At 43.8% G+C, this 19,979-nt stretch overlaps 1 protein-coding gene across 1 annotated transcript in view; it reads left to right on the forward strand.

Moving 5' to 3' along the window:
- The window catches only part of Maml3 (mastermind-like 3 (Drosophila)), a 386,611-nt gene that overhangs the window by 29,941 nt on the left and 336,691 nt on the right, over positions 1-19,979 (forward strand). The window lies entirely within an intron of this gene.

Consider the following 19,979-nt stretch of genomic DNA (forward strand, 5'->3'; position numbering starts at 1 on the left):
GTAGAGTACCATCAGTGAGCAAGAAAGCTGAGCAAGTTACAAGGCTCTGAGTTCAAGGCCTGGTAGCAGCAAAAACAACTAAATGATATTTATCCTTAAGGAAAAATCCCCCATTAAGCTTGTATTTATTTAAAAACCCAAACACTGAAATTTCAGAATAATTAAGCATTGCTTTAACAACAGCTGGATATTTTTCCAAAAGTGTCATGAATTATAATATGGCTATAATCCAGAATACAAAAGGCAGAATTATTTTCAAGAAGTAAATAATGTAGGAAAACTCCTATTTAACTATCGAAGCTATTTGATTCTTTAGAAGCAATGATAATTTTATGAAATGTGTTTTGTCTATCATTTAGCTTCTTTTATCCCCCAACAATCTATCAAGGTGATGCCTATTTTTAGATTTTATCCAGAGATTTTTGTACCAAATTAATGATTGATATACCTGTAGAGCTTTAGCTGTCAAATTGAGTTAGTATGAACTAGCTCACAATTGCAATGAAACTTATAAAGTTCAAAGAAACTCAGATTGAAAATACAAGAGCTAAGATTTTATTTTAAAAAAATGGGTAACACTTTTATATCTCCACAGTTTGAGACAATGTTTATCATGAAGAAATAGCAACGGGGGGGGGGGGTGCTGGGAAGTTGGCTCAGTGGTAGAGTGCTTGCCTCGCATGGATGAGGCCCTGGGTTTGATTCCTCAGCACCACATAAGCAGAAAAAAGCTAGAAGTGGCACTGTGGCTTAAGTAGTAGAGCGCTAGCCTTGAGCTGAAGAGCTGAGGGACAGCGCCCAGGCCCAGAGTTCAGGTCCCATGACTGACACAAGAAAGAAAGAAAAGGAAGGAAGGAAGGAAGGAAGGAAGGAAGGAAGGAAGGAAGGAAGGAAATAGGAACTACACATGCTGGATATTTAGAAAACAAATACGGCAGGAAGCATTTTCTGCATCATTTAGAATTACATTTAAATAGTTATCTGGCTATAAATTAAAGAATGGAGTAATTATGTGCCCTAGCTTTCATAACTGTCATACTCTAAATTCCTAGAAATTAATAAATACAAATCAAGCACACTTTATCTTTTTCTCTCATTAAATAAGACAGCAATTCAGCAAGTGTAATGCAGAGTTACAGACCCTAGCACTTTATTAAAGAGAATAGGATGCCGTGTTAGTGGAAGTATTTGTAACACTTCTGCTGGCTTTGATGCCTCAGATGGGCAGGAATAAATTACAAATAGCATGTAGAGTTTTTGACATAATGATCATTTTTCTAGTTGAATCCGCCCCTCTTCTCGCAGAGGTGAATGGTTCCTAGGCTAGGGGAGCTACCAGCTCATGACACAAACCAGTTCTGAAGGAATGCCATAGCCAGCGAATCAGACTAATGGACAGCAGGAATATTTATAGACGAGCAAGAGCAGGGAAGAAGGCTTCCCATCCCTCACCAGAGTGCCATCTAACCCTGCTTCCGGTTTTGAAGGGTCGGAAGGAGCAGGCAATGTGTGGTGGCGGTTTGTAGTGAACCTGCTGTGGATGACAATCCTGCATCTCTGTGATGTGAGGCCTCGTTCAGCCCAACTGAAGGACTGGAAAGAGGAAGGGAAGAAGATTTTCTTTATTTAAAAAAGAAAAAATAAAAACTACCCTGGCCAGATACCAGAGGTGGCTCCTGCCTGTAATCCTAGCTGCTTGGGAGGCTGAGATCTGAGGATCGAGGTTCAGAGCTGGCTCCAGGAGACAAATCCAGGAAACGCTTACCTTCCATCAACCAGCAAAGAGCTAAAGTGGAGCTGTGGCTCAAGTGGTACCTAGCCAGCCTTGAGTGAAAAAGCTAAGACAACACTTAGGAGCTGAGTTCAAGCCCCAGGACCAGCACACACACATGCACACATGTATGCACATGCATCTATGCATACACACGCACACACATGCTAGCTTGGACACACACACACACCCCACATTTCTATAAAACTGTCTTTGGAACAGGTTGCTAGGGAGCACAGTGCTATTTCCCAGCAGGTTCCACAGTTTGCAGGTTTATTACTGTTGGTTTTTCTTCTTGAGCCAATTTTGAGGCTGTCACTTGGTGTCACCTCCTTCCTATTTTTCTCCATCTTCTTGCTGCAAACTAGATTTCCGAGGGTCCCGGTCCAATCAGACAGCTTGGCCTAGTCAGCCCTACTAGGAGATCAGGGGAGGAGGAAGGGAGGGGTGCCATTTCTCCTGTCCCCTGACTCAGGCAGTGGCTGTCTCTTCTGGGGGCGCCCACTGTCACTACACAGCTTCTTCTCAGGGTCCCCAGAACCCCGCACCTCTGCCACAAGCCCAGCCGGTAGGGGAAGCATGGAGCTTAGACTCCAGCCATACTGTCTCCTTTGTGTATCCAGCCCTAGGGGGACGTGACTAACCTGAGGATTGCTTCACCACCTCTCCTGGTTCACTTTGAACTTCTCCTTTTGCAATGACTCTTGTATATTAGATTCCTTTCACTGAATTCCTTGGAGACGCTTTGTTTTCCTGACTGGACCTGGCTCATCTTGATCATCCATATTCTAGAAAGTTAGCGACTTGCTTTGGCTTTCCTTGTTTATTGCACACAGAAGAAACATGCTGGAATAATATTCAGTGAGGAGGTTTAGAATCTGTACTACATCCATCATTTTGTTCCTTTTGCACTTCAACATTGTGTGCTTTTCTCTCTCAGCTCTGCCCCTTGTCTCTGTATCTCTATCTCTGTGTGAGTATGTGTGTATATCTGTCTGTCTCTCTCTATCCTCTTTTTCTGAAAATGTGTCCAACTTTAACATTTAAGCTAAAAATAGAGGAAAGGACATATATATCCCTTTCATATAAAAAGTTTTGTCCGGACAGGTGATGAACAATTATTGGTTGCCTATGAGAGGAAAGTTGCAGACACAGGCAAATAAAGTGGAGAAAATGATTTTAATTTCATATATCAAATCATAGTTTGCCTTTTGAACCATTTGAATGTTTCATTTATTCAAACACTTCAATTGAAAATAATTTAAGAGAATAGATTTGTATTTGCCTGCTTTGTCTTATTGCTTCGATTTTTGCTTTATCAAATTAGCTTTCGCTATTTTGATTTCTATCACCATGTCTAATATAACTATTCTTCTAGCTCATTTGTCTGTTTTCTCATCCTTTAAAACAGTACGTTTAAAGCTACAATTTATCTTGAAATACCATGTGAGCCACATAGCAGTTTTTGAAAGGACTAATTTCATGTTTATTTTAAAGTATTTTATTATCTACACTGTCACATTCTACTTAATCACTGATTATTTAATTTTGTCTTTAATTTTTCAACAATAGCTGATCTTTACTGTTAGTTTCTAATTTAAATTTACCATGACAAAACATTGTAGCTCACACAGCACACTTACTTTGGAATTGACTAGTTTATTGATTGGCTTATTTTTTAATATGGGTGTGTTAAAGTGTCACTCCATGCCTGCCAATTTTTCTTCCTTTTTTCTATATGAAGACTATGTTGTTAGTTGTATAAAATTCCATTTTCATATTTCTTGGTAGATAGGTAGTTGTATTATTTAGTATCATATTTTATTTTGATCAGCGCATATATTCTATCTCTCCTAATGTCAGTAAGTCTCTACTAGCTTTTTCTGTGTGTATTTAACCATCTTACTCCTTCCTTGTCTTTATATTTTAGAATGTTTTTAGGGTAGCTATATATCTTGAAAGAAACATAGGCCTGGATTTTGAAGAAATGCATTGGAGGCTTAGGATGTAGTTCCATGGTGAAGCATGTACGTTGCATTCCAGAGGCCCCAGCTTGGCCAGGTAGCAGTGGCTCATACCTGTAATCCTAGCTACTCAGGAGGCTGAGATCTAAGGATCGTGGTTTGAAGCCAGCCTAGCCAGGAAAGCCTATGAGATTCTGTATCTCCAATTAAACACTACAAAAACCAGAAGTAGAGTTGTGGTTGAGCACCAGCCTTGAATGAAAAAGTTCAGGGACAGTGCCCAGGCCCTAAATTCAAGCTCCAAGACCAACAAACACATACACATACTCACATACACACATAATCACACACGCATACACACACACAGAATGGAAAAAATAAGACCCATTATTTTTACGTGATAAAACTCATTATTTTTATGTGACGTGATTGTATACCTAGAAACTCCTAAGGGAGGCAGGAGGATTGGGGATCAGTGGCTCCCATGTGTAATGCTAGCTATTGAGATCTAGAGGATTATCCTTTGAAGTCTGCCCAGTCAGACAATCCTATGAGACTCCATATCTAATTAACCAGCCAAAAGCTTGACTGGAGATGAGGTTTGAGTGGCAGCCTGCAGGCTGTTAGCAAGCTGAGAACTCAAGATCTTGAGTTTAAGCCTTGATAATGGCATGAAAAACAACCAGTTGTTATATTCATTTGAATTTTGACTTAATCATCCCAGCTATATAAACAGAAGTCTTAATTTATGTATATAATATAGATCACTTAAAATCACAAATGCAAAATATGACTCTTGGATGTGTTCTGTGTATCATCAATTAAAATAATCCTAGTCTGTAGGAGGCAAATATAAACCATGGACAACAAAATTTCTTAGCTACTTCAAAAAATACCCTCGATTAGTATTTTTCTTTAATAAGTAGGTTTTATTTTATAATTCTTTATTCTAACCAGTGACTTATTCGTGGCATATATATTTCTACTGTCTTTATTTGCTCTCTTTTAACCATCCTTTTTCTTTCTGTAATTTCCCTTTTTCTTTTCTAGCTTTCTGCTGACTTGATGAATATTTTTATTCCATTTTTAATTTCCTCTGTGCTTTGTAAACTATAAATTACATGTCTATTATTGTTTTTACATTTATATTTAATACATATATAACTTTTTCTTCCTTCTTTCTCTTTTTCTCCCCCCCCCCCTCTGTCTCTCTTTTTGGCAGGATCTTACTACGTAGCTCAGGCCAGCTGACCTTAAACTCTCAATCTTGCTACCTCAGCTTCTCAAATGCTGAGATTACAGGTATGTGCTACCACACCTGGGTATAAATTTTTATTAAAACAATTATTCTGCTGGGCGCTGGTGGCTCATGCCTGTAATCCTAGCTAATTAGGAGGCTGAGATCTGAGGACTGTGGTTCAAAGCCAGCCTGGGCAGGAAAAGTCCTTGAGACTCTTATCTCCAATAAACCATGAGAAAACCGGAAGTAGCACGATAGCTCAAGTGGTAGAGAGCTAGTCTTGAGCTGAAGGGCTGAGGGTCAACACCCAGGCCCAGAGTTCAAGTCCCACAACCGACAAAAAAAAATATTTATCAGCATCTTTCTAATATACACTGAGGGTCTGGGCATAATTTAGCCACTTATAGAACAAATCTTGATCTTTTTATTATTGAGCTTTGGTTTTTCCTCTGTTTCAGTACAGAAAGTTAATTTTTACAGTCAATAGTTAACTAAAGCATCTGTGCATATTTGATCGGCATCTTTGCTTACCACCATTTACTCAGCATCTCCTAACCTTCCTGGTAAAAGCCTGGTTCTCGTTAGCACTGAGATCTTTACCTTCTGTATCTCAGTTTTATCTTGCCTTTTTCTGTAAATTGAGATGCAAAACTTTATCTGCATCACAGTGTTGTGTCTGTGTTAGCCTTTGTTATTACTAAGTAGTAGCATCCCACTCACTCCCTTATATTGAACTTAATCATTGAGTTGGTCTCTAAGGGTAGCTTTCCCTCGTGAAATGTCTCTAATTTGTCTCTTTTTAGTGAGAGTTTAATTTCTGCATGACAATGTAGCTAGATTGAAAATTGTTCTTCTTTGGCAGGTTGAATAATTATTTCATCTATCACTCTGTTGCAAGACCAATTGTTGTTATTCCTTTGTTCGTGACCTATCTTTTCTCCCTGTAGCTTTTGGGATTCTATTTGCCCCTTAATGCTAGTTAATTTGTTTGTTTTACAATTTCTTTACAAAATGGATTCCCCCACCCCACCCTGAGCTCGAACTCAGGGCCTTGGCTTTGTCCCTGAGCTTCTCTGTGCTCAAGGCTAGTGCTCTACCACTTGAGCCATAGTGCCATTTCCAGCTTTTTCTGAATAGTTTATTGTGGATAAGAGTCTCCCAGACTTTCCTACCCAGACTGGCTTTGAACAGTGATCCTCAGATCTCGGCCCCTGAGTAGCTAGGATTATATGCGTGAGTCACTGACACCGAGCTATGGATTTTTTCCCCTTAGAACTTGTTGTGAACTTTTAATTTGAGGATCTACGTCTTAAATCCTCAAACATTCTCACCACTTATCTCTCCACATGTTGTCCCTTCATTTTTACTTTTACTGTTTTTCTCTGGAACTTTCTACAGATTTGCTTTGGAGTCTCTTAATCTATTGCTTATGAATTATATCTTCTTTTTTCTGATTTTGTCTCCTTGTGTCACCTTGGTGGTATACTCCTCACCACTGTTTTACTCCTCACCACTGTTTTTTAATTCTCTCTTTGGTTCCAGGGTAGAGTTTACCCTATTAGCAGCCTTCTTTGAAATAATTTGTTTTCAAAGTTTCCATTTAGTTCTCTTAAAACTTCTTCTGAAGAATGTGTTCATTTTTTGTTATATTCTATAAATAATCTACTCAGTTGTGTAAATACCACACTCACGTACTGAGGTGGAAAATTCAAGACTTTGACTAAGCTTTCAAGAGAGTAATACTTTAAACTCACTTTATTTTACTTAGGATATTCATCAACTGAAAGCCTGTCTTGTGTAGCAATTATGTCTCTGCAATAGTAAAGGTTCTTAAAGGTCTTATCTTTCTTTGAACTTTCTATTCTTGTCATTCTCAGGGAATCAACTGTGCATCAAACGTATTGATGGCACACTCATTCTAAGGAAAATCAAGATGAAAGTCATCAGGCACACAAAAATACAATAACTAATATTACGTATCCCAGTTTCTCCCCTGGCTGGGCGGAGGTGGTGGGTTAATTTGCATGACTCATAGGATGCAGCCTGCAGGAGCTCTGGGGATGGAGAATACAACTGGTCTAACCACAATACTGACACTGCGCCATCTTCCCTTCCAAACACACCTCAAAATCTGTATACACTCATCTAAGGGTCAGAAAGAACGTTCCAGAATATTCTTTTCAGAGGCTGTTAGCCCCGCCGTCTTTCCTCAAGGGCCTCTTTCAATCTACAGAACATTGCCATTTGTCCTCTGTGACCTCCCAGAGGTGACTCTGCGATTCGGTTTTAAAATAGACAGTTCACTGATGTATTTTTCACCAGGAGCTCAGACTCAAGGCAAGCATCCCCTTTAATACAGGGTCCCCGAGTCCTTCAAAAGGTCTGTGTCACACGTTCTGAAGACCGGCCACCTCTGCAGTGCTAGTCTGGGTGGAATCTCAAGACTGATATTGATTCTAACTAAATGTGCTACGAGCAGGCTGAAGGCCCCTCAACCTTTTCTAACTAGTGTTAGATATTGTGATGCCTCCCTCCCTCCCTCCCTCTCTCTCTCTCTCTCTCTCTCTCTCTCTCTCCCTTCTTTCCTTCATTTATTGTTTATTTGTTTATTATTTACTGCTGATACTGGGGTTGAACTCAGGACCAGCAGCATGGCTTATTTTTTCACTCAAGGCTGACACTCTACCCCTTAAACCATATGGTTACTTGTTTTTTTTTGGTTGTTTTGTTTTATTTTGTTTGTCAGTTGTGGGGCTTGAACTCTGGGCCTGGGTACTGTCCCTCAGCTCTTCAGCTGAAGATTAGCACTCTACCACTTGAGCTACAGCACCACTTCTGGTTTTCTGGTTGGTTTATTGGAGATAAACGTCTCATGGACTTTCCTGCCCGGGCTGGCTTTGAACCACAATCCTCAGAACTCAGCCTCCTGAGTAGCTAAGATGATAGGTGTGAGCCACCGGCACCTGGCTACTTCTGGCTTTTTGTTGGTTAACTGGGGTTGAAAATCTCACAGACTTCTCTACCCCAGCTAGCTTTGAACTTCAGTCCTCAGATCTCAGCCTCCTAAGTAGGTAGGATAACAGGCATGAGCCGGGTGCCAGGTTGCATTTTCTAGTCATGTTTACCCTTAGTATTCAAGCATCCCTCAGAGGGTCATGCAGCTATTGTGTGCTATGATGCTTTTATTCTCCATGGAGTGTGTGTCTTCTCACTTTAACCCTTTTACTCTCTAGTGTGGACATGCAACCACATTTTCCACTTGTACCCTGATAGCTCACTGTCTCCTCTGGTTCAGTTCCACGCCTATTGGGACACGTCTCTTGTTGACTAGCTTTACTTATAATCAGATTTGGGGCTGGAAGATGATAGAGACATTGACCCTCTAATATAGACATTGCAGGTTACAAAGTACCTGGCAAGTTAAAGTAAAATAGCTAACACATTGAGCCAAGGACTGGAAATTATGTCTCCTAACTCTTAGTCTAATGCATATGAAAGCAGAGTGCCTATGAATGGATAAATATGAACATTTGGTGTGTTCACAAACCACCTGAGATACCCCATACTTTGTAATGAGTCTATTAGTAATATAGAAATTGTTACTTCTGACATGTTCTAAAGAAAATCAACAACCTCCTCGATCCATTATGAGGTACTTAAGTACTTGGGTCGGAGAGTTTGAAAAGCACAGGAAGACAGCCAAAGGAGCTATAAGCAAGTGGGCAGCTTTCCCAGCAAGCCCCACAAGGAAAAAGAAGCAACGAATTAGTGAATCAAAGTTCTTATAATAGTTCTATTATGATGTCTAATTGTGAGTGGAGGCCCTGTGACGCTATCACTAGGCTGCGCATTCTGGTGGAAAAACATTGACTCAACTTGCATGCTTTCAGAGCACTAAAACTTGAACAAGCTCTTGACACTTAAAAGAAGCTCAAGCTACAAGAGTCTAACTTCATTGTATGGACAAAACTGTATTCAAAACCACAAAGACTTGATTAGCCCAACCACCATCAGAGTTTATTTTTGAATCTTCACTAGCAACTTGCTGGAGATCACCCAGACTAGTAACAGTGACGTCAGAGACGGATTTGAACTCAAGCTGCTCCCACCGTCGGTGAGCCCCCAATCACTATGGTCTTGAAGCTCCATTTCACTGTAGTGGGTGGTGAGAGGGTGTGTCTACACCAAGTAGGAAAAATGGTAAGTAGTGGTTGAGTTCTGGGTAGATTTTAAAGGCAGAACTGGGTTGGATCTTCCATGTGATAGAGTGAGAAGAGTCAACAGTGATCCCGAGGTGCTGATACTAAGGCCTTGATAGATCAATGTTGCTTTTGGAGAAAGAGGATGTATTGTTCAGGGCTCTCCAGAGGAAAAAAAAGTGTGTGTGTGTGTGTGTGTGTGTGTGTGTGTGCGTGTGTGCATGTGTGCATGTGTACGTGCGCGTGTACGAGCGTGCATAGCACATACATAGGCTAAATGATCTTGGAAGGCGAGTTGGAAGCTTGCACCTAGGAAAGCCAATGATTTGGTTTCAACCTGAAGGCTCATGGTCTTGAAACCAAGAAGGGCTGGTATTTCAGTTCAAGGAGCCAGTACCAGAAAGAGCCGGAGAAAGCCAATGTCAAAACACTAAGGAAGTGAGGGGAAATCTGTCTTCCTTGGGGAGGGGTCTGCCCTTATGTTCTTTTCAGGTTTTGCTGAGGGGTACCTGAATCTGGGAGAGCAGTTTGCCTTATTCTGTTTACCAATTCAGAGGTTGATCTTATTAAAATACACGCATGCGCTCGCGCACGCACACACACACACACACACACACACACACACACAGAACAACACCCAGAACAATGTTCCACCAAATGGCCAGGTCACATTGGCACGTCACAGAAGAGGAGCGAATTTTGAGAGGAAGTCAGGCTTCTGGAAGAGAAAATTTGCTTCTGATGTCAGTTTGGTGATGTGTGTCAAAGGAGAGATGTGGCCCAGCAGCTGTGTCCTACAGACACAGTAATTTTTTTTTCTTTTCCTTGTGCATTCTGCATGCAGTCCTGATGTGAAGTTCCTTGTGCCAACATTGACTTTAATTGACTCAGCCTCAGTCATTAGGAGTAAATTGCTGATCACGGACACTTACTTAGTTGTATTGAACAACTTACTGTCAGCATCATGGTTCCCCACACTTCTGAACCTTCCTTACTCCTCTTGGTGGATGTGCTCTCTCTCTGCTCCCCTTCCCCCAGCACCCTCCCAGGACCTGCTAAAAACCCACAAGGGGGCATCTCTCTCCTCCCCATTGGCTCACCCTTAATTCCATCATTAGGCAGGCTCATCCTACAGACATTTTCTGTCTTCCATTCATTAGATTCCCTTTCTTATTTTGTCTGCTTTTATTCCTTTCTAGAAAGTCCTCATTTTCTTTTTTTTTAACTGTGTATATACACATATAATTATAGCAATGTAGAAAAGAAAAAGGGACTAAAAATACCGAAAGGCCCACTACAATGATTATACAACCAGGTTTCTAAAGTTTGCTGAAATCATATATACTTAAAGATACAACTTGATAAAATAGGCTTGTTTTATGAACTAATTTTTTTTGTTTTAAGTAAGTTTTTACACTTTCTAAATTGGTAAACCTTTCACGTATTTGTGGTGTAAAACTTAACGCTTGACTATATGTATATGCGTTATGAAGTGACAAAATCAAGTTTGTCAACACAGGCCTATTGAATGTTTCATTATTTATATAATAAAAACTAGCTCCTAAGCAATGGCTATTTCAATGGTCACACACACTGTGACTTGTTTGAAATAATGGAAAGAAGGAAAGGAAGGAATGAAGAGAAAATGGAGAATTATTGGCTTACAAAATGAACCTGGAAAAAAAAGAAAGGTTAAGCCGCCGCAACCAACCGGCCAACAAAAGCCCGGGCCGAACCCGAACCCCGCCCCCCCTCTCCATTCTCCTCTAGGTTCACCTGATCTCCAGGCGGGCCTTGTGCATGTCCTATCAAGATGGCCCTCCAATGCTTCAACCTCCTGCCATCTCAGGACTCCCTGAGGAGAAATGTCCCTTTTCTGGTAGTTCAGAAAAATTCCTAGGGAAAGCTTCAACAGGGCCGGTCTGAGTTCCACGCTCATCTGAGAACCGTGATCAAGATGATCGCGGCTGGGTGGCCTGCGTGCTGCCCGGTTACAGAACGATCGGCCACCCAAGCCGCTCACAAGCCGGGGGCTCAGGGGAAGGTGGCAGATTCACGCAGGAGTCCCCTGACCAGCTTATTAGGAAGCCCTAAAGGAACAGCTCTTCAGGCAGATCAACATATTTATCTTTAAAAAGCAGTAACAGCGTAGTTTATATCTATCAGATGTCCGTGGTTTGAGACCAGTATTTGGAACCATTGGAACCAATATTTACCGTACTATTTCTACATTGAGGGGGGCCACTACTAACCCTTGCTGACCAGATTTGTCTTTTTGTTTTGGAGGTGGCAGCCACCCCCACCCCTAATGTTTACTTTCATTCTTTTCCTAACAGGGTCTCCTGTTTTCCTGCAGGTAGGCCTCCACGCGGGTCCTCCCCACTACACGTTCTGGATAGCATACCTGGGAAGACAGGCACACATCATCTGATCCCTCCAATCTCAGCCTTGTAAGTAGCTACTATTCCGGGTGAGACTTGTCTTTGATGATGTCTGTCAGTAACACCCCTTGGGGTGCAGACCCAGCTCATGAGCCTCCACTGCCCCAGCAGCCAAGACTTCACCCAGATCAGTTCTCGTAGAACTGCAAAGTCCACACCATCACTAACCAAGCCTAGGCATCCTCCTGACCGTCCTGAGCATGCGCCGGCCACGCCCAGACCTCCAACTCCACTCCCTGCTGGAGTGGTAAAAATAGTCTCCCTCTCCTACTGACTTCATTGGACCCTCCTTTAAACCTGGGCAGAGGAGGAGGAAGAGAAATCTGAAGGACCCAATTCTACCCAAATGGACGATTAAGCTTTGGGGTGCACACTAAATAACTGGGAGACAACATGAACCAGGGTTTGATGTCATAAAAGAATGGCGATGATCCTGTGTATGATGGATGGCAGAAGCTGGACTGGAGAGAGAGTTTGCCAGCAAAAACAAATGATGGACACAACTATTTTCAAACTCTCTGTAAGCCATGGAGTCTCTTTGTCAAAGGCGATCTTATTCTAATTTGAAAAAGAAGGCAGCAGAGCTGAAGAGGAGCCAGACCCAGCTCATTCTCTCCCCCCCCCCACCCCAGTGCCCCTTCCAGGGAATTCTTAGGGCTCAACACGGCTTAAAATCCGCTGACCTCGGCTGTCTACCATGAAGAGTCCACGTGAAGAATGCAGCTCATGCAGAGGCAGACCAACAGCGCCTAGGCCTTGTTCCAGTGGCAAAAGAGAATGCGGAGAGGAGGCTTGATTCTGTGTGGAGCCCACAGAATCCAACCATCACACAGATACCTCTGGGCGAGGGCTCATCAGACAATGAGTCATGTGTTCTGTTCTGAAACTATGGTAGCTTCTTCTTCTTCTTCTTCTTCTTCTTCTTCTTCTTCTTCTTCTTCTTCTTCTTCTTCTTCTTCTTCCTCTTCCTCTTCCTCTTCCTCTTCCTCTTCCTCTTCTACCTTTTGAAAGGTAAACCTTTCCTTAGCAGCACATGTAATTCTAACTCACCTTAGGTTATTTCTTTTAGCTAGCATTTTCCTAGTTTTAATTGTGGCAAACCTTTGCTTACTTGTTCAGCGGGCCCTGGCCAGGGAAGAGCTGGCTATACGTCTCTCGCTCTTCCCTGGTGTATTATTTACATTTCCTTCACACCCTTAGATTGTGAAGCCTCCTCAAGAAGAAAACCGGTTCCTTTCAAGTATGCATCTCTTGAAGTTGAGTGTGATGTGGCATACTTGCAATCCCAGGTTCTCAGGAGGTAGAGGTAGGAAGATCACTAGCTTTAGGTCAATGCAGTTGAAGTGAGCCAGACCTTATCTCAAAAACAAACAAATGGACTGGGAGTGTGGTTCAGCAAAGTCCCCCATGGCACCAGAAGAACAGCGTTAGCTGTGTGAATGGCACGGGCAGAGGTAGGATGGCCACACAGCTTGTCCAACCACCAGTACCCAGGAGAATTCAGGCAGGCAGCGTGAAGGGTTTGAGCAGAGGCTTTGAATGTGATTTGAAAGCAAGTTTTGTAAACTTCAGTTTGTCTTGGTGCTGCAGCAGAAGGGACACGGGTTCGCGGCACGGCAGGCCAGCAAGTCCCTATGTGAGCTCCCGCAGCTGCATCTTCACATCTGGAAAACACAAGTCCATAACCCTGTGGTCACAACTTTCTCACAACTCCTTCTGACATAGTTGACATAGCTTGGACTGCGATAAGGAAAATGACCCAGACTGGGTGACTGATATAATAAATACTTCGTTCTCGCAGTTCTGAAGGCTGGGAGGTCTCAAATGAAGGTGAAGGTTCAGTTTATTGAGTTCTTAGTGACAGCCTTCCTTCTGACTGACAGGTAAAAGGCTTCTTTCTGTGTCATTATAGGAGAGAGAGGAGAGGCAAGAAACAAAAGAGAGGAGAGGAAGGAAGGAGAAGAAAAGAGAGAAGAGGAAGAGAAGAGAGGAAAGGAGAAAAGAGAAAGCCAAGAGCTTTTGGCTGGGGATTAGGTTTCAGCATATACATACAGGGGTGCATTTTGCCTTACATCATCCCTGAAGCGAAGTAGCACCCCTGCTTTAATCCATTCCTTCATTGCTTGCTATAATTCCCTTTGAGTACAGATGAGGTGGAGTGGATCCACCGAACTCATGTGGACATGAGCCCAACACACGGGGGCCATGTTTTGTCAGGCTGGGCAGTCAGGCCCATTCCTATATGGGAAAGGCCTGGCCCTGTAACTGATACTAGCCATGCGTACAACAAATGCTGCCAGACAGCGGGGTGCAGTGAAGGCACCTCTCAGGGGCGGGCCCCACGCTGCCTCATCTTCTGCACCTTTCCGAGGTAACTGGCAGGATCTCTGACACCTCTGAGAAACAGCATTTGGAGAAGCAGATCCCGTCTTCCTCTGATTCCGTTAGGTTGCATTCAGATTGTTTCTACAGGAAGCCAGCACCTTGCTCAGCTTCTCCCCAGCACTCTCCACCCAGGCCACTGCTCCTGCTTTGATTTGGGGTCTTTGGGAAATTGTGTTCTGTCTGGTTGATTGCTATGGCTCACATCTAATCCTAGCTACCTAGGAGAGCTAAGAGTTCAGAGGATATAGGTGCTAGGCCAGCCTGAACAGACACAGGAACCCCATCTCAACCAGAGACTGGTGACGAAAGCACACATAGAAATCCTGGAGCCTAGGCCACCCGGGCACACATGGAGACCCTACTTCAAAAATAACCAATATAAAAAGGGACCAGAGGTATGACTCAAGTGGTAGAGCACAGGCTCAAGGCTCCAAGTTCAAACCCTCACGTTCCGCTCCCCTATTCCCCCAAAACACATGTGTTCTGTGCACTCTTGAATTTTTGTATGCCCTACAGTTATAGAGCTCTGTCAGGTTCGGGCCCTGTCTGAGGTACAAAGCATAAAATACAGGTCAGAAATAGACAGTAAATAGAATGTAATTGGATCATGGAAATGCCAGGAGAGGAATGCCTAGGTTCTTAGACTCTGAGAAGGTGACAGGCACGGCCAGAGGCGGCTCTATGCAGAAATGAGGGCTTGGCCAGGAGCCTCTGCTGTCCAGACTTCGCACAGTGAGTATAGCTGTGGAGCACTTCCACTTGGAAGGAAACTTGGGAACCTCCTTCTGCTTCCTTCCAGGGTGATATGTTCTGGAATCATAGGGTCTGAGTTCAAATTTTGGTCTCGCACATGAAACTGTGTGGTTAAAGGAAGTTCCTGAAGCTTTCTGTGTCTTGGTGACTTCTCTAGTGATGGGCTGGGAACAGGACACATTTTTAGTTAACAATTGGTGGCTAAAATTGACAGCTTTGCTGATTATAAGCCCCCTATAAATAAAAAACTTCCTATTTTTTTCAGATGTCTTCAGGATCCAATATGAAAGGCAGACCGTGCTCTAGTCAGATGTTGAATTGTATCAGAGAATGCAGAATGAAAAGCTTTTCGATTTTCTTCCCCCGTCATTGTCTTGGTATAACCTTTCCCCTAATGACCATAAACCTCTCATATACATCTGACAACACACGAACAAGACAATAAACCCACTAATTCATACTCCTCTCAAAATTGATGACATGAAACCCACAGCTCGGGAAACCCCTTCTTAACAAAAGGACCCAATTGGGAACATTTAACTACAAAGGAAACATGCATGGAGAGACCCCTGGCCGGTGGTGAATGTCAGCCCTTTACAACCTCTTATTGGGAGATGGAAAGCATTGAAATGCACACCTCCCAGCAGCCAATGCTTGTTAGGCTAGGGAGAAATGAAGGCTTCAAAAGCAGCACAACTCTTCGTCTTAAAAGATACCATGTAATTAAGATGTTCAGTTAAATAAGGCTGACCTTTCCCCTAATAAGAAGGTTTTGTTATGTAGAGATAGATATTAATATAATATACTCAGAGGGCTCATGCTGGAAAAGGCACATCTAATTCTCCCTTTGGGATTTCTGCCTTGTGTAGTTACTCCCTTACTGCTTAAAGGTCACAATCCAATACATCCAGCCAGGGTTACTGAAGGGCTTCAACCCCGGTGCTAGGGTTGCTGCTAGAGCTGATGCAGAGTGTGGTCACTGATTCCTGCTTCCTGCCAAGATCATTGCTGCCTAGGGAACTGGGTTAGCTTTGCCCCTCAATGCTCACACTGTCCTGTAGAACATTCTGGAGTGTCCTGTGTTCTGTGGGATCTATCGGGATGTGGGGCACTGCTGGGTGAAACAAAGTCCAACTCAGTTGTGGCAAGATTGCTTGGAGTCTGTGGCAGGGAATGAATCTCCAGCGGGAGGCAAGGTGTGCCCTCTTCAACTTGACTCAGAAGCTTTTCTGAGAAAGCGTCTGACGGGACCGAGTGTTTCAGAACACTCTTGTCAAAAAGCATATTGTCCTAATGCTGCAGGTGCGCGTGGAGGTTGAAAGGATCCATCCCCTTCAACTTTGGGCAGCCACCGTCCCAAGGACGCAGTCTAAACTTCCAGGTGGCCTTAAACGTCTGGCTCCTGCCCCAACCTCATCTCTCATCACGCACTCTTCTACCTGAATTCTCCCGGAAGGAACCGCTGGCTGGTTTTTTTCCTCCCTCTTCGGGTGTGTAGTCTTCACACTGGCTTCCATACTGTCTCCATCTTTATTCTATCAGTCACTGCTCTGCTCCTTCGGGGCTGGGATGTGTTCAATGTGCTCTTGCTGTCTCTCCAGTGGCTCCCATTGTGCCTGGCGCACCGAATGCTCGCAGTGTTATTTGTGAAGTTACTGAAGGGATGGCTGTTGTTGGACAGTTGCTTGGGACTTCAGGAGTGCCTGGGACTCCGCTTGATGAGAAGATTCATAATGGTTTGTCTACGCGTACTTGGGCGGCAGAGAGTTCTTATTCTGCCTTCGTCACCAAAGTATGCTTTTAGGGTACGGTGACGAAGCCAGTGCTGATTGCAATATTAGGGGAGCAGAAGTATCTGGAAATGGACTTTGCTCCCCAAGATCACTTTCTTGTCACTGGGACCCCGGGCTCTATTTGGATGGGTTTGGGAGCATGACAGAATTAGCTAGAGCCAAGAGTCTGTGTCAATCCTCAGAACTGTCCCCCGTGGCTCTTCAAGCTCGAGATGCAGGACCCGAGCAGGACCGTCTGCAGCAGGGGGCAGAGTCATCATGCTCTTCTCTCCTGGCACCCAAAGAGGCACCAACGTCTGAGTGTCAGTCACAGCAATTTCTTTCTCACCCCTGTTCAGGCTTCTTAGATTTCCTTTCCTCCTTTGAAGACCCCCCCCCCCCCGGCATGGATGGCGTGTCCGAAGTTTCACTTTGCAGCACGCTCACTTAGAACACACTGCACATGTTTCAGTACTGGTGGTGGGAAAGGACTAAAGGTTCTTTCTCAGATTTTGGACTTCTCCATGGCGGTGGAGGAGGTAGTAAGGATGGCAACCAAGAACAATGGCAGCCTTGCAGGTGTATGTGTTGAGTGGCCAGAAATGGCTAGCACAAAGACCTGTGTTTCTTAGATCGCTGCTGATCTGGGAATCAGAGTGACAGGTCCCTGGTGCTCAAGACTCAGATGGGTCCTGTGCATTCCCGGCTTCATGCACACACAGCTAGGATGGGTCTTTGGACTCAAGCATGTGCAGTGGAGCATTACGCAGACCGCTTATCCCAAAGATTTGTTTCTTCTCACCCTCACAGAGTCACACTTTCTCCTTTTCCCATATCATGGTCTTAGAGCCTGTGACTGTTCTCTCACCAGCTTGAAGAGGTGTGGGGCTCGTGTGTTTGTGTGTGTTTGTGTGTGTGTATACACGTCTCATGTGGTCACATTTTCAATTTTGCTTTTGGTTATATCCCACTCACACGCTAAAACCAGCAAGTAAAGAATGTTGTGGTTGTGCAAGCACAGCCAACTCTAGTTCTCATTGGGGACCTCCAGCCACAGGTGTGCTTTACTACTTGCTGGCCCTTCAAAGCGAAGGATACAAATTCGTGTGTTTTTCTTCCCCTTGACAGGCAACATAATGAAGCTGATCAGAAACCATGCTTTGCTACTGTAATTTTTCCCTCCTACAGTGAGAAAGCATCAAGGAAAAATTAAATTCTGAGTCACAAGAGACTCACGTCTCATGACTGAAGATCCAGTGTTCTAGAACCTCTTCTGTTATAGTCTCGTGCGGTGGGCAGGCAAGTGGGGGAGGAGGAAAAGAATTATATTTGTGAAGAGAGCAGAGTGAGTGCAGAGGAAGCTCTTCCCCTCCGTGGGAGCCACGCGCTTCCCCCCCCCCCAGCTGGTAGAGAGACTGCCTCTTGGAAATGTGAGAAAGATAAAGGCTCCTTGTGTTCCCCGTTATTATAATTGTATATCATTTCTCTACATGTTTTTAGAGAGTGAATGCATTTATTTTCTAAAGAACTATTTCAGTTTAAATTTCTGACTGATCTCAAGAGACAGCTCATGAACTAAATAAATAGCCCTTGCAGGGGGTGGGGGGGGAGATAGAAGGGGTGGGGGGGAGTATCCTGGACAGGAGATAGTGCTCACAGTGGCTTTTACCACTTAGAAGTAGACTCACTTCATGGCAAATAGTATTTTGTCCATTTCACCATGCAATCCAGCATACATTCAAGATATAGTTCACCATATAGACCTGATTAATGGAAGAAAAATATAGCATCTGATGGCTGGCTTTATGAGGTTAGAAATAGCATCCTATGCTAATCTGCAATGCCAAGAAATGGAGATGGTATAAATCAGATCTCATGCCTAATGCATAAGTTCCAAAGTTCTTTTATTTCTGACTATTTTAGAAAACTAGGGTGTATTTTTACCCTAAACACTAATTCCCTATGATTTATTGAGATAATATAAAAATGCATTATAATTAACATCTCACAATCAAAATCTGTGGCCTATTGATAATGCTAGCAATTTCTCCATTTCAGTTTTTTTTTTCTTTCCCATTTGTCTATATGCAACGGTTTCAAGTCAGAGTCAAGCAGGCACTGGTGGCTCATACCTGTAATCCTGGCTATTCTGGAGGCTGAGATCTGAGGATCCTGACTAGAAGCTAGTTTGGAAAGGAAGTCTGTAAGATTCTTATCTCTATCAAAATGCTGCAAGTGGAGGAGAGGCTCAGATGGCATTACCCTTGAGCAAAAAAGCTAAGGAGAGAGCCCAGGCCCTGAGTTCAAGGCTTAGTACTAGCACCAAACAAACAAACAAACATTCTTGTCCAGAGGCCAGAATATTTGATCTTTATTGTTTTTATACCATGACTGGAGAGACCATTTGCCAAAATACAAGGAAAAGCTTACATCGGAATTGCTGTTCCATTTTAATTACACTTACTGTGAATTCACTGAAATAGATTTATATTCCTCAATAAAGTCAGCCAGTTATTTTTGCTTGTTTTTGTTTTGGTCATGACAAACTGTGAAATGCTGTGTTTTTCCTATAGTGTTAGCCCATGAAATCTACAATCTTTCCACTTGATTTAAGAAGGACCCTTAATTACTGCTGTCATTAGCACCTAGTGCTCCAAACAGTCTGTTAAAATGCACTGTTAGCCTCACCTCCGAGTCCCTGCTAGCTTTATTTTCATTGTTTCCGAGGGTAAAACAATAATTGCCTTAATAACAACAATCATTACGTACAGTGGATTAAATAATATTCTAGTACTCCAAAGCTTTTTTTTCAAAAAAAATCATTTTTACTGCTTACTTCTATGTATGAAGAATTAGCTTTTTGTGTGAAGCCTGTCCTAGAGTTTGAGCAAGTGGTGGCCACCGCCTGGCCTTTGAGAACAAGCTTCTCTCTGGCCTCTCCCGTCCCACGGAGGGCCGCCAGTGACTGCTGGGGGTGTTCCTGCCTGGTCAGGCACAATGCTTACCCGAATCACAACAACTTGGGCTCCCCAATGAGCAGGCTTGGAATAAGGAAACCCAGACAGGCGCGTCCCCGCTGCCGGCTCGCACAAGCACCCGCGCGCACTCGTGCACGCTCCCCCCCCCGCCGCGCGCACACGCGAGCGAAAAGTTGATTCATTCTTGCGATCCCGCCTCCTCTGCCCCCCTCCCCGCGCTCCCAGTCTTTCTCTCCCGGGTTTCTGGCCGCTAGGGTTTGCCAAGCCCCCCCCAGCCCCCGCCCCCGGTCGTCGCTAGGTTGGGGGCGTGGAGGCGCGGGGAGGGCGAGGCGGTCCGGCCCCCCTCCCCGCCCCGCTCCACTCCCCCACCCCGGCGGGGAGGCGGGGAGCGCGGATCACTTTCTTGTCACTGGGACCCCGGGCTCTATTTGGATGGGTTTGGGAGCATGACAGAATTAGCTAGAGCCAAGAGTCTG

The sequence above is a fragment of the Dipodomys ordii genome, unplaced genomic scaffold (genome assembly GCF_000151885.1).
Source record: "Dipodomys ordii isolate 6190 unplaced genomic scaffold, Dord_2.0 Scaffold119, whole genome shotgun sequence".
Taxonomy (NCBI): domain Eukaryota; kingdom Metazoa; phylum Chordata; class Mammalia; order Rodentia; family Heteromyidae; genus Dipodomys; species Dipodomys ordii.